The following is a 16,273-nucleotide window of genomic DNA, read 5'->3' on the forward strand; positions in this document are numbered from 1 at the left end:
CAAAGCATCCCCACAACATGATGCTGCCACCCCCGTGCTTCACAGTTGGGATGGTGTTCTACGGCTTGCAAGCCTCCCCCTTTTTCCTTCAAACATAAAGATGGTCATTATGGCCAAACAGTTATATTTTTGTTTCATCAGACCAGACATTTCTCCAAAAGGTACAATCTTTGTCCCCATGTGCAGTTGCAAACCGTAGTCTGGCTTTTTTATGGCGGTTTTGGAGCAGTGGCTTCTTCCTTGCTGAGCGGCCTGTCAGGTTATTGACGATATAGGACTCGTTTTACTGTGGATATAGATACTTTTGTACCCGTTTCCTCCAGCATCTTCACAAGGTCCTTTGCTGTTGTTCTGGGACTTATTTGCCCTTTTCCCACCAAAGTACGTTCATCTCTAGGAGACAGAATGTGTCTCCTTCCTGAGTGGTATGACGGCTGCGTGGTCATGGTGTTTATATTTGCGTACTATTGTTTGTACAGATGAATATGGTACCTTCAGGCGTTTGTAAATTGCTCCCAAGGATGAACCAGACTTGTGGAGGACTACAATTATTTTTTCTGGGGTCTTGGCTGATTTCTTTTGATTTTCCCATGATGTCAAGCAAAGAGGCACTGAGTTTGAAGGTAGGCCTTGAAATACATAAACAGGTACACCTCCAATTGACTCAAATTATGTAAATTAGCCTATCAGAAGCTTCTGAAGCCACGACATAATTATTTTGAATTTTCCAAGCTGTTTAAGGCACAGTCAACTTAGTGTATGTAAACTCCCGACCCACTGGAATTGTGATACAGTGAATTGTAGAAATGGTCATTTTCACATTTTCATAAAATCATAGAACATTTGGGAAAGACATATACTAAAGCATTTGTAAAATTTCTAAGCAATATAGAGTGGGAAATCGACCGCGTGTTTGGACAATTAATAGACACTGCGGTTAAATAAAACCTAATAAAAACATGTCTTGTCCAGGACCAGTGTCTACGCCATAGCCAATCAGAGCTACAGCAGGCCTATATGCAAATAAGCCATTTGCTACACGGGCCTGCCATCATTCACTTTGAAGTGGACTTTGTGTTTACAGACAGTAGCAACAGCGAGACTTTAGATCATTAGAACGCATTCGCCAAAAGGCACCTGAATGGATTTCTGCAAATATGGAAATACCACGTGAGTCCTCTTACATTTGGGAACTTCAGTCCTATTGATCAAACAACCATGAAAGGTAGGCTCTCTCCATCAGTTGCCTATGCACATCAACAACAACGAGATCAACAAGTAATGCTAGCCAGTGCGAGATGAGCTCAACTCTGACGTGGGAACACTAGATAAACCCTCTCAAACTTTTTCAGGTAGTTGGCCGTCAAAATTGCACTGAGAAACGATGGGGAATAGTAGCCTGCTTGTCCTTCTGCAGCTTGCCTGCCAATGCATGCTTATCCCAACCTACGTATTGACAACTGAATGGGAACTTGCCTGCCTGCCAAACACATTTGATTGACAACAAAGATATGCTAACAATGGATAACAGTCGTTCAAGTTCAGCATAGCCGAGTTAAATAAAGGTTAAATAAAAAGCTAGCTAGCGAAGCGATTCACATTTTTTTGCTAGCTAACCAAATGACACCTGCGTCTCTAGCTTTAGCCACTGAAAAACAATGAGGGTGAAAAGTCGGTCACTCACCCACTCCTCCAATAACATGACATCCTCCCAGCAGCTAACTAGCTAGTTAATGTTAGACTCTGTGTTTTTAGCTTGCTAAATAAATAACTAGCAACATAAATAGATACGCTAGATCAGGGGTGTTAAACTCAATCAGTGCATAGGCCGTATTGAAGAAACATAACAAATTCACGACCCAATCTTGCCATTGTTTTATTAGAAAAAATATGTCCCTTTATGATGTACAAAGTATGCTGCCAATAGCATTTTAACATATTAAAACAAGACTCAAATAATATTTGTACAGACTTTGCTGCTATGCTTGCAGATGTGCATGATATGCTTCGATCCTAATCAAAAAGTATCTAATATCTCCAAATAACAAAAAAAAAAACCCGTAGCTATAGGTTGTTCAAACATTTAAACGTAAAACATGTTTTTACTTTCTTTGAACTGCATGGTTCACCAGTGTGGTTGAATGCAGCATTCAGTATGGTGCGCTCAAATTGTCTTGTAGTTGAGTAGCCAGCCTAGGCTACTGCTCAAATGTTGCTGTAAAGGCCTACATGTTTCACCTTTGCATGGTGTTTTGTTGCAGGTTTAGTTTTTTGGTAATTCATTGTCAAGCTTCAAAAAACTGAAGCCAGACTGCAACATTTTAGTAGACTAGCCAGGACTGTGGCATGTGTCTACACACTTTCCCTCCGCTGCACGCTGTAAACGGGACAAACAAAAGCAGCCCAATTGAAGTCTTTTACGCTTCGAACACACCGACTGCGTCATTGCGTTTCGATACACCAGAAGTACATTCATTTCCAATGGAACGCTGCATTTGCCTTGCAGCATTGCGTTGCAGAGGCAGTTGCAGTGCCTTCTGTGTGGTGCATACGTTCGATAAATCGAACGTATGCATCAAATTGTATGAGTGGACTTGACAGAAAGTAGCAAAATATGAATGTAGATCTTTTTTTTGCACACATTCAGTAAACATTTGGGATTACATAAAAACAGTTTGATTGCATAATTTCTTTACATTTTTTATTTATTTATTTGCCAAGTATATTATTTATTCGATGACATCCTCAAATTAATTGTGAGAGCCTATAATATAATTTCCCCCCAATATGCAGTTTTGGAGCGAAATGCAATAATAAATAGTCAAGATAGGCAGAGTAGGCTCTTTCAACAATGAGACCAACGTGGAAGGTGGTATGACTATTTCTTTCACACACACCTCATTGGCTAGGTTAGCAAGCTAGGTTAGCTAGCTAGCTAACGCTAACTAGCCACATCTAGCACAAGCTCACTACTAAACTGACCTGGCAATCCTACTATCGTGGACACTTGTCTCCAAGCAGCATTTTTTGCGTTTATGTCCCTGTAGCTGTCAGCAGTTGTGTCAAAAAGACACGGTTTTGAGGATAGTGCGAAAATGATTCTCTCCTCCATGTGTCCAACCGCATGCGACCATTTGCAAAAGGTACCTGCATCAGTATAGTTGCCTAGTTGCGCAAAATGTTATGCAGCAGTGATGCAATGACACAGTCGGTGTGTTCGAAGCGTAACGCTTCGAACACACCGGCTGCGTCATTGCATCACTGCTGCATAACATTTTGCGCAACTAGGCAACTATACTGATGCAGGTACCTTTTGCAAATGGTCGCATGCGGTTGGACACATGGAGGAGAGAATCATTTTCGCACTATCCTCAAAACCGTGTCTTTTTGACACAACTGCTGACAGCTACAGGGACATAAACACAAAAATGCTGCTTGGAGACAAGTGTCCACGATAGTAGGATTGCCAGGTCAGTTTAGTAGTGAGCTTGTGCTAGATGTGGCTAGTTAGCGTTAGCTAGCTAGCTAACCTAGCTTGCTAACCTAGCCAATGAGGTGTATGTGAAAGAAATAGTCAAATAAATTATGCTAGTTACTACCCCTAATAACTTTACCAAATGTTCATGTTTGAAAGAGTGTGAATGCTAGATAAATAGTAATGGAAATGGTAGATACTACTGTACCCCTGATAATTTGGTCAAATTACCGTGTGTCGAATAAATAATATACTTGGCAAATAAATAAATAAATGTAAAGAAATTATGCAATCAAACTGTTTTTATGTAATCCCAATTTTTTACTGAATGTGTGCAACAACAAAAAAATCTACATTCATATTTTGCTACTTTCTGTCAAGTCCACTCATACAATTTGATGCATACGTTCGATTTATCGAACGTATGCACCACACAGAACGCACTGCAACTGCCTCTGCAACGCAATGCTGCAAGGCAAATGCAGCGTTCCATTGGAAATGAATGTACTTCTGGTGTATCGAAACGCAATGACGCAGTCGGTGTGTTCGAAGCGTAATTCACCTATGCAGGAACATCAGGCTGTAATTTTATGAAGTAGATGACTCAACTGTTAACTCGCTTGTGTCCTATTCGGCCTTGACACGTACGTACATGGGCCCATTAGACACGTTATGATTCACATTGCTAGTTTGATGGTATTGACATTCCCAGCCTTAGTTATAGTCGTCCTTTTTTGTTCAAAATAGTGCGTCATTGAAACTGAAACAATGCATCACGAATGGCAGCAATGTACCAGGGCAGCTGTGATTTACAACGTGATAGCAATATTATTTGGACTACCAAGAAATGTATTGGTGAATTATATTAATAATGCATTGAACTGCATCCATCTACTCAGCCAAGAATGCCTTACTGTAAGTCATGGATTTTTTAAAATCAAATAGAACCTATTTAGAAAACCTCTTATGAAGTTGGTTTTGTAGCATAAACTAGGAATTGTATATTTTTAACTATTATGATTGTCTGTTTGTTACAGAACTGTAAAGTAGTTAAAAAATGCTGTCAGTTCCACTTTAACCACTGCATCCGTTGAGCAGAATGCCTGTTAATGAGTGACAGAAAACACTGGGCCTCTGCAGGGAAACCTTGATACACTGCCCACTCCGAGAGACTGTCAGCCTGAGGGGGGAGTTTAATAATCAAGTGTTTCAAGGTTATTTCATGTTAGTATAAATTTGTAACGTGATTGCGATATACAGGTATCAAAGCAGTTAGCACAAAAACACACAGCTTAAAACGATACATACTCAGTGCTCCACTTGACCGTGGTCAACAAGGGCCTATTTGTTTAGCCTACCATCTCTATGCTAATGTCAGGAAGTGTTTGTAAATGGATGACTTGTAGCTCTGTGATTTTACACATTACATTTTGTTTCCCTCTCAAATGAATATTCAATGAAGTTTAGAGCGAGGAGAAACTCATAAATTTTCTCTCTCACGCCCTGACCATAGAGAGCTTGTTATTCTCTATGTTGGTTAGGTCGGGGTGTGACTAGGGTGGGTCATCTAGGGGTTTATATGTCTATGTTGGCCTGTTATGGTCCCCAATCAGAGGCAGCTGTTTATCGTTGTCTCTGATTGGGGATCATATTTAGGCAGCCATTTCCCCTTTGTGTTTCGTGGGATCTTGTCTATGTATAGTTGCCTGTGACCATTATTTATAGCGTCATGTTTCGTTTGTTTTGTTGTTTTGGTCTTTGAAGGTTTCATTTTCTAAATTACAGGATGGAAACATACCACGCTGCATCTTGGTCCACTCCTTGTAACGATTGTGACACTCTCCCTCTTTGTCAACACTCACTGCCTTTTTTGCAGTGGAGAGGATTACTCTCACTCTCAATGGCAAGTTTTTTTGGGGGGGATTTTTCTATCATTACAACAGTCAAACCATTGTCTGTCATGGAATAAAAACAGCAGTTTTGAGAACATACTCCAACCAATGTGCAGCCAGATTAATTTTGTTTTTTACTTTAATACAGCACCTGTAGCTGCATGCCGTTTCTTAAAAACGTGGTTCACAACTCCGATGAAAGTATTTGGGGTTATACGGTGCCGATTGTTGATCCTGGCTGTCTCGTATTTAACTCCAATTAAATAGCCTCTAATCCCAGTCTGTCCTTGGAACTGTTCCATTATGTAGATTAGGGTTGGGTGGAGACTGGAATGACATGTCGTCCCATCGACCTGTCCCAACATCGCTGGTATACGATTGTATATCAACGATGTAAACAATGTGTAATGCAGCCTGTGTCATGCACAAACCACCGATTAAAAATAAATAAATAATAATAATCTAATCATTCAACTACAATGTGGAAATCACCTTACCAATATTGTATTTTCTTGTGTGCAAATAAATAAATAAATATAAACCAATCATATGGTGGTATGTGGTACCGTTCCGTCTGAACGTGTTTTCAGTAGGCCTACAGCAGGTAATATTGTTACCCCACTCCGCAGTCTATTAAAGCCAGAAAAGGTCAACATGCTTGTGTTCCTTGGCAGAAACCTTTAGGTAGTCCCTGTGCCCAAGAAAGCGAAGGTAACCTGCCTAAATGACTACTGACCCATAGCACTCACATCTGTAGCCATGAAGTGCTTTGAAAGGCTGGTCATGGCTCACATCAACACCTTTATCCCAGAAACCCTAGACCCACTCCAATTTGCATACCGCCCCAACAGATCCACAGATGATGCAATCTCTATTGTACTCCACACTGCCCTTTCCCACCTGGACATAAGGAACATCTATGTGGGAATGCTATTCATTGACTACAGCTCAGCGTTCAACACCATAGTGCCCTCAAAGTTCATCAATAAGCTAAGGACTCTGGGACTCAACACTTCCCTCTGCAACTGGATCCTGGACTTCCTGACGGGCTGCCACAAGGTGGTAAGGATAGGTAACAACACATCCGCCACGCTGATCCTCAACACGGGGTCCCTCAGGAAGGAAAAAGAGGACCGAGCATGCCCCCATTCTCATCTAAGGGGCTGCAGTGGAGCAAGTTGAGAGCTTCAAGTTCCTTGGTGTCCACATCACAAACAAACTAACATGGTCCATGCACACCAAGACAGTCGTGAAGAGGGCACGACAAAACCTACTCAGGAGAATGAAAAGATTTGGCATGGGTCCTCAGATCCTAAAAAGGTTCTACAGCTGCACCGTCAAGCGCATCCTGACTGGTTGCATCACTGCCTAGTATGGCAACTGCTCTGTCTCACACCGCAAGGCACTACAGAGGCTAGTGCGAACGGCCCAGGACATCACTGGGGCCAAGCTTTCTGCCATCCAGGACCTCTATACCAGGCAGTGTCAGAGGAAGGCCCTAAAAATTGTCAAAGACTCCAGCCACCTTAGTCATAGATTGTTCTATCTGCTACCACATGGCAAGCGGTACCAGAACGCCAAGTCTAGGTCCAAGAGGCTTCTAAACAGCTTCTACCCCAAAGCCATAATACTCCTGAACATCTAATCAAATGGCTACCCAGACTCTACCTACATGTATATATTACGTCAACTAACCGGTGCCCCCGCACATTTACTCTGTACCGGTACCCCCCTGTATATAGTCTCGCTATTGTTATTTTACTGCTGCTCTTTAATTACTTGTTACTTTTTAGTTCTTATTCTTATAGGTATTTTTTTAACTGCATTGTTGGTTAGGGGCTCGTAAGTAAGCATTTCACTGTAAGGTCTACACCGGTTGGATTCGGCGCATGTGACTAATACAATTTGATTTGATTGGAGTCCACCTGTGGTAAATTCAATTGATTGGGCATGATTTGGGAAGGCACACACCTCTCTATATAAGGTCCCACATTTGACAATGCATGTCAGAGCAAAAACCAAGCCATGAGGTTGAAGGAATTGTCCGTAGAGCTCCAAGACAGGATTGTGTCGAGGCACAGATCTGGTGAAGCGTACCAAAAAATGTCTGCAGTATTGATGGTCCCCAAGAACACAGTGGCCTCATCATCATTCTTGAATGGAAGAAGTTTGGAACCACTAAGACTCTTCCTAGAGCTGACCGCCTGGCCAAACTGAGGAATTGGGGGAGAAAGGCCTTGGTCAGGGAGGTGACCAATAGCCCGATGGTCACTCTGACAAAGCTCCAGAGTTCCAATGTGGAGATGGGAGAACATTCCAGAAGGACAACCATCTCTGCAGCACTCCACCAATCAGGCCTTTATGGAGAGTGGCCAGACGGAAGCCACTCCTCAGTAAAAGGCACATGACAGCCTGCTTGGTGTTTGCCAAAAGGCACCTAAAGGACTCTCAGACAATGAGAAACAAGATTGTCTGGTGTAATGGAAATAAGATTGGCCTGAATGCCAAAGCGTCACGTCTGGAGGAAACCTGGCACCATTCCTTCGGTGAAGCATTGTGGTGGCAGCATCATGCTGTGGGGATGTTTTTCAGCGGCAGGGACTAGGAGACTCGAGGGAAGGATGAATGGAGCAAAGTACAGAGAGATCCTTGATGAAAACCTGCTCTAGAGCGCTTAGGATATAATGACACAAGGCGAGACCCAGATGCAGACATAGGAGGCAGATGATTTTAGCTCTGATGTTTATTATAGTCTAAGGGGTATGTAAAAGGCAGGTCGGGGACAGGCAAGAGTTCATAACCAGGTCAGAGTCCAAAATGGTACAGGGCGGCAGGCAGGCTTGAGGTCCGGGGCAGGCATTATCGTCAGGCAGGCGGGCAGGCTCAGAGTCAGGACAGGCAAGGGTCAGAACCAGGAGGGCGAGAAAAAACAGAGACTGGGTAAAATGGGAGCTAGGAGAAAAACGCTGGTTGATTTGGCAAACAAGACGAACTGGCACAGACAGACAGAAAACATGTCTGTCTGTGCTCCCTCAGCGTGTGCTCCCTCTGCTGTCTCCTGAAGTCCACGATCAGCTCCTTTTATTTTGTTGACGTTGTGCTTATTTTCCTGGCACCACTCCACCAGGGCCCACATGGTTGGAAATCAGGCCTACCACTTTTGTGTCATGTGCAAACTTAATGATTGAGTTGGAGACGTGCGTGGCGGTCACACAGTCATGGGTGAACAGGGAATACAGGAGGGGGTAACGTGCTGATGACATACTGCATGTTCAATTTTGATCTGGGTAAGCCACTTCCCTTGGCCTTCCACTTGAAAGTTGAAACCCATTGTATCACATTTCAAGTGTATTTATTATCAAGATCTCACACCTGACTCTCCTCTCCTTGTGGCTCCTATTGTCGCTCTCTCTCCCTGCAGGCTATGTCCAGGGGATGAGTGACCTCTCGGCTCCTCTCCTGTTCATCACCCAGACCGAGGTGGAGTCCTCCTGGTGTCTGACAGGCTTTATGGAGATGGTGGTAAGCACCTTACTCTCTTGTCATATGATCATATATTACCACATACTGTAAGATTGTTAAAACCATAACATTCTAATGTTCTCTGTCCCTCAGCACCAGAACTTTGAGGAGTCTCAGGAGGCCATGAAGTAGCAGCTTCTCCAGCTCAGCCTGCTGCTGAAGGCTGTGGACCCTGAGCTCCTTGACTACCTGGTTAAACAATGACTATCATTCAGTCTAAGTTTGGGCGATGTCAACCTTTATCCTATCGTGATTATGTACCCATAAAACATTGTGCTATACGATGCTATCGCCCCTCATGATTTGCCTCATAAAATAATTGAAAAATAAATAATATTGTTTTGCTCAGTCTCTGTGATTGAGAATTGTTTAGGCTATATACTTGCATTCTTGTTCTTTTTGAAAACCACAACTTTAGGACAACATTTTCTTGAAATAGATTATTTGGGAAATAAACTCCTGTTCATAACTTTAACTTGTCTTAAAGCTTTTATGATAGGCCAGTAGGAGGATAGTGTAAGGAATGACGCTGGAGAATAGAAGCAGGTACGGGGAGTTGACATTTAATTAGGAACGGACATGCAACAGGACAGGAACAGGGTCAGAACTGGGAAACACAAAGACGGATGACAAACAATGCAGCAGCGGTGAACAGAGCTGGGGAACTGACAAATACAGGGAGGTAATAAACAGGAGATTGAGTGAGTCCAATATCGCTGATGCGCGTGACGAGGGAAGGCAGGTGTGCGTAATGCAGGGCAGTCTGGCACCCGGGGAAGAGCCGGAGCAGGCGTGACAGAGGTTATTGGCCATTTGATTTTCAACCTCACATTTAATAAGCTTAAACTTGTCATTCGATTTCTCTAAAGACTATTGATATTGTTGGTTCTCCCTCATTAGTCCTCTGGCTACGTTTTTAGGCTATTCAAAAAATGTGAAACTCTGTTACATTCGTTGTTTGATCATCAGAAAGCCATGCTCAAAATGAAGACGCGTAGCTGTCTTTTTACAGATCAACTGTACCCCTGACGTGTCTCACTCTACTGTGTGGGAGTCGTTAAAAGCATAACTAAGGGGCCAAATTATTTCATACAGTGTGTGACAGCTCCAATAAGCATTTGGTGCACTGTTTGCTATCTCAACTCATTCTAGACAACAGATATGCCTCTCTTCTGACTCCTGAACTCTACAAAGAGAGACTGCTACACCAATTGGAATTTGACAATATTTCCACCAAACAAATGACGCAGCTTCTGTTTAAGTTGAGGCAAAAATTCTATGAACACGGAGAGAAAGCTGGCAAGTTGTTATCTCGTCAGCTTGGACAGCCTGCTGCTAGCAGCACCATACCTGAAATCGGTGTTGTAGCTGATGTAACTTCTACCAATCCCAAAGAAATCAACCATCAATTTAAGCAATTCGATTCTGCTCTTTACTCGTCAGAGGCTCTTCCTGACACATCTCGTATGCATGCATTTCTAGACTATCTGGACATCCCCTGTCTCAATTCAGATGAACAAACCAACATGGATGCCTCAATAAGTGATGATGAAGCTACTCTGGTAATCCAATCCATGCAGAGTGGTAAAGCCACTGGGCCTGATGGCTTCCATATTGAATTTTATAAAGAATTTTCCTCTAAATTATCCCCTATCCTCAGCTCAATGTACAATGAAATCCTTTCTAGTCAGAGACTGCCACAGACACCTACCCAGGCAACTATTTTGGTTTTGCTTAAAAAAGACAAGAATCCCCTAGACTGTGGCTCATACCACCCTATAAGCCTTTGTGCTGCGATTTGATAAAATTCTCACTAAGGTTCTCTCGCGCCGTTTAGAGACAGTGATGCCTAATATAATTAACTCTGACCAAACCGGATTTATCTCAGGTATGCAATTTTTCTATAACATGTGCCGGCTATTTAATGTTCTTTATTCTGCCCACTCAACTCCACAGCCAGAAGTTGTCATCTCTCTTGATGCTGAAAAGGCTTTCGACCGGATATAGTGGGAAAATCTATTTACAGTACTAGAGAGATTTGGGTTTGGCCCGTCATTTCTTTCCTGGATTAAGATTTTGTACTCGTCCCCAGTGGCTTCTGTTCGCACCAACAATGTTACCTCCAGCTACTTCCCTCTCCACAGGGGGGCCAGGCAGGGTTGCTGTTTATCCCCTTTCCTATTTGATATGGCTATCGCCCTGCAGGCGGAGGAGAGGATTAAGGGAATATTAAGAGCAGCATAACTCATAAGGTGCCCTTATATACAGACAATCTTCTTTTATACATCTCTAACCCTGTAGTCTATATCCTATCTCTTGGACATGCTTCAAGGTTTTTGGACATTTTCTGGTTATAAGTTCAACCTAACAAAAAGCATGCTCCTCCCCATTTAAAAATTCTTAGTGATCCCTTCCCGCTCAGATCCCGGTAACGGGATTGATTTGACAACATCCAGTGAAATTGCAGCGCGCCAAATTCAAAAACAGAAATAGTCATAATAAAAATTCACAACCTACATGTATAATACATCAAAATAATGCTTAACTTCTTGCTAACCAAGCCGCAGTGCCAGATTTCAAAAAGGCTTTACGGCGAAAGCAGACCATGCGATTATCTGAGGACAGCACCCTGCATACAAACACATGAAAATCAGATTTCAACCAGCCAGGTGTGACACAAAACTCAGAAATAACGATATAATTCATGCCGCACCTTTGAAGATCTTCTTCTGTTGGCACTCCAAAATGTCCCAGAAACATCACAAATGGTCCTTTTGCTCGATAATGTCCTTCTTTATATACCCAAAATGTCAATTTATTTGGCGTGTTTGATTCAGGAAATACACCGGTTCCAACTCGCCCAACATGACTACAAAGTATCTAATAAGTTACCTGTAAACTTGGTCCAAACATTTCAAACAACGTTCCTCATCCAAACTTAGGTATCCTAAAACGTAAATAATCGATAAAATTTAAGACGGGATAAACTGTGTTCAATACTGGACGAAAACAAAGTGAAGCGCGTTCCAGGTCGCGCGCACCAAAAGACTTAGAGTCCACCTGGAGTGACACATGGAAAGAACAGGGCTACTTCTTAATTTCTCAAAAGAAAAACATCAACCAATTTCTAAAGACTGCTGACATCTAGCAGAAGCCATAGGAACTGCAAGCATATTTCTATTAAAAAGGGTTTACCATGGAAAACACATTGCGCTAAAAATATTTTTTCCCTGGATGGATTGTGCTCGGGGTTTTGCCAAATAAGTTATGTTATACTCACAGACATTATTCAAACAGTTTTCGAAACTTCAGAGTGTTTTCTAACCAAATCTACTAATAATATGCATATCCTAGCTTCTGGGCCTGAGTAGCAGGCAGTTTACTTTGGGCACGCTTTTCATCAGGATGTGAAAATACTGCCCCCTATCCCTAAGAAGTTTTAATCAGTTAGCAGAAGGAATTGGGTATGCCAATTTCCCATTTAAGGTGGAGCATCAGCTCTTTACTTATTCGGGGATAAACACTCATTTAAGGCTCTGTTTAAACATAACTTCAAAACACTCCTGGAGCGCACTAAGCAGGATTTCATAAGGTGGTTGTCTCTTCCCATTTCATTAACAGGTCGCATTAATTCTATTAAACTTCTTGTGAATAGGGGGGTGCTGTTTTCACTTTGGAGAAAATCGTGCCCAAATTAAACAGCCTCGTACTCTGTTCTAAATCATACAATATGCATATTCTTATTAATATTGGATAGAAAACACTCTGAAGTTTCTAAAACTTTGAATTATATCTGTGAGTAAAACAGAACTCATTTGGCAGCAAACTTCCATACAGGAAGTGAAAATTCTGAAAATGAGGCTCTGTGAGGGCCTGCCTATTCAACTGGCTTTTATTTATCGATCTGTATGCACTTCATACGCCTTCCACTAGATGTCAACAGGCAGTAGAAGGTTGAATGGGGTGTCTAGCTTGATGTGAGGCCCAATGAGAGCTTTTGGAGTGACAGTTCTGCCCTTTTGTCAGTTTTCATCTGCGTGCCAGGGAACCTCACATTGTCTTCTGAAAAGCGTTCGGTATACACTACGAATTGCTCCGGCTCTCATTTTATTGGATACATATGAGAAGAACATCATAAAGTAGGATTTTCAACCGAGTTTGACCAGTTTATTCGAAGTTTATTGGGAATTTTGGAATTTTTCGTTCCATGCGTCAAGAGATGGACACGTGCGCTCCACAATGCTAGCCAAAGTTGCTAATTCGACAGAAGAAATGGACAATCTAAAACCAAACAACGATTAATTCTGGACCTAGGACTCCTTGCACAACATTCTGATGGAAGATCAGCAAAAGTAAGACAAAATTTATGATGTTATTTCGTATTTCTGTGTAATATGTTGACTCCAACACGGCGGAGAATAGGTGAGCGCTGTCTCACAATAATGTATGTTGTGGTAAAGTTATTTTAAAAAATCGAACACAGCGGTTGCATTAAGAACCAGTGTATCTTTCATTTGCCATACAACAAGTATTTTTATGTAAAGTTTATGATGAGTTCTTTGGTTAGATTAGGTGAGTGAATTGTTGCTACTTATTCACAATGTATAACCACGATTTGCAGCTCTAAATATGCACATTTTCGAACAAAACATAAATGTATTGTATAACATGACGTTATAAGACTGTCATCTGATGAAGTTGTCCAAAGGTTAGTGATTAATTTTATATCTATTGCTGTTTTTTGCGAAAGCTATGTTGGCGGTGAATAAATGCATTTGTGTGTTTTGCTATTGTGGTAAGCTAATATAATTCTATATTGTGTTTTCGCTGTAAAACACTTAAAATATCCGAAATATTGGCTGGATTCACAAGATGTTTATCTTTCATTTGCTGTACACCATGTATTTTTCATAAATGTTTTATGATGAGTATTTATGTATTTCACGTTGCTCTCTGTAATTATTCTGGCTGCTTTGGTGCTATTTGTGATGGTGGCTGCAATGTAAAACCAGGATTTGTAGCTATAAATATGCACATTTTTCGAACAAAACATAAATGTATTGTATAACATGATGTTATAAGACTGTCATCTGATGAAGTTGTTCAAGGTTAGTGATTAATTGTATCTCTATTTGTGGGTTTTGTGAAAGCTACCTATGCGGTGGAAACATGGTGAAAACATGGCGTTGTGTGTTTGGCTATTGTGGTGAGCTAATATAAATACATAGTGTTTTCGCTGTAAAACATTTTAAAAATCGGAAATGATGGCTGGATTCACAAGATGTTTATCTTTCATTTGCTGTATTGGACTTGTGATTTCATGAAATTATATTATATGATATCCCTGTCCCGTTAGACTAGGCTATGCTAGTCAGCTTTTTTGATAAGGAGGATCCCGGATCCGGGAGAGAGAAGCGGTAGAGGTTTAAGATGACAGTACTATCTAGGTTTTTGTACTCTTTCCAAATGATTCCCATTTTTCTGCCAAAGTCGAGGTTCAAACAACTGGACAGCTACATTTCCAACTTAATTTGGAATAAGTCAAATCCACGAATGAGAAAGGTATATCTAGAGAGACCTAAGCCCACAGGCGGGCAGGACCATCCCAATGTTTTAAACTACTACTGGTCAGCAAATATATCTAAATGTGTTTATTGGGTTTCTACATTTGAAAACAAGGATGGCCCAACTTGTGCCACCATGAAGTCAAAGTCAAGCCTTCCAACTTCTCCGGTCTCGCTCCTGTGCTCCCCAATGCCCATGAACCTTGTTAACCTTGTTACCCATGTTTTGAACCCCATTAAGAACTTCCTTAAAATCTGGTCCCAATTCAGAAGTCCCTTTAGCCTTAAACAAGCAAGCGGCTTCTCTCCATTAACATCTAATCATCTCTTCCTAGCGTCACAGATTGACACGGCATTCCAGTTCTGGCATAGGAACGGCCTGGTGTTTTTTTGTGACCTATTTGTTGATAACACAATTGTCTCATTCGATACTCTGAGGGTTGACCATAATATTCACAATATCCACTTTTTTAGATACTTGCAAACTCTTAGCTTTGCCAAGAAACATTTCCACTCGAGCCTACTAATTGTCCAGTTGAGAGGTGTTTAGATCTTAACCCTTATCTGAAGGGCACAATCTCCAGATTATACGTCATAATACAGAACATTAATCCGCCTTCCTTTGCAAATACAAAAGCTGCTTGGGAGCAAGACATAGGTGGCAAGCTACCCGATGATATATGGCAACAAAGTATTGAGCGTATCCACACAACATTTTGTATAAGGCATTGGCTTATTCAGTTTAAGGTTTTGCACCATCTCCGTTACTCAAATGACAGATTGGCAAAAATATACCCAAATGTTGACTCCAAGTGTTTGAGATGCCACCAGAGTCCAGCGACTGTGGGACATGTTTTGGTCATGCCAATCTTTGTTGTCTCTGGGACCCCATTTTTGAGGCATTCTCACATATGTGTAATACAACTGTTAGCCCCAACCCGGTCACTGCCATTTTTGGGGTACTTCCCCTAGACCAGAATGCTACCTCGCTGCTAGCTCACTGACAGCTTGCCGCCTTGTCCTCTTTCACTGGAAGTCTGCAAAGCCGCCCTCCTTTATGCAGTGGGTTAAGGAGGTGATGTCATCTCTGCCTCTGGAGAAGGTTAGGTACACTGTGCATGGGTCCCGACAAAAGTTTGACTTAACCTGGTCCCCATTAATACAATATGTGGAGAGCCTGTCTTTTACTTAGTGTAACTTGCATAGTTTAGTAAGCAGTTTTGTCTGTTCTAGTGGTCACTTGTGCTGATAATAATTTTTATATAACTTTTTTCCCCCATTGGTTTTGTTTCTATTATTGTTTGTTTCAGTTTTTTTCCTATTTAACTTAGTTTTATAGATACCTTGGAGGGTTGGAGGGAGGGGATGGATGGGAGAATGAGGGGTTGGGGTTGTACTGTTTTTGTTTTTAATATCTGAAAATCTGTGAAAAAGTAATGATTTTGCACTTCTGTCCCTTTGTGTAATAGGTGTTGTTAACAGGAAACTCATCTCGGAGGCAAGGTGTAAGGGAGTATAGGTTCCCCTTCATCGTCCTTGCATGTGCAACAGGTTATTCAACGATTTGGGTTGGCTACCAATCAGGAAGGAGTGTCAATTCAAGGGGGGAGGAAGGTTTGGGGAAGGAAGAGGTGGGGTGGGGGCTGGAGCCCTGCCCTCACCTCACCTCAGACACACCCAGAGGGGGCTGTAAATGCTAAGTGGGATGCTTGGAATAGCCAATCTATGACGTCACCCTATTGAAGTTGAGATTTAAAAGGGTTAAGGTAAGTGTTAGGTTGGGGTTCAGGCTCTGATCAGGCCCTACACCCAAACAAGGG

At 41.8% G+C, this 16,273-nt stretch overlaps 1 long non-coding RNA gene across 1 annotated transcript; it reads left to right on the top strand.

Moving 5' to 3' along the window:
- The first annotated feature begins 1,040 nt into the window (after positions 1–1,040).
- On the top strand, positions 1,041–9,237 carry LOC129838922 (uncharacterized). The gene is made up of 3 exons (XR_008756932.1): positions 1,041–1,170; positions 8,789–8,889; positions 8,983–9,237. It is a non-coding gene; the product is annotated as an uncharacterized LOC129838922 (long non-coding RNA).
- Positions 9,238–16,273: the final 7,036 nt, after the last annotated feature.

This window comes from Salvelinus fontinalis, chromosome 3, assembly GCF_029448725.1.
Source record: "Salvelinus fontinalis isolate EN_2023a chromosome 3, ASM2944872v1, whole genome shotgun sequence".
Classification (NCBI taxonomy): Eukaryota; Metazoa; Chordata; class Actinopteri; order Salmoniformes; family Salmonidae; genus Salvelinus; species Salvelinus fontinalis.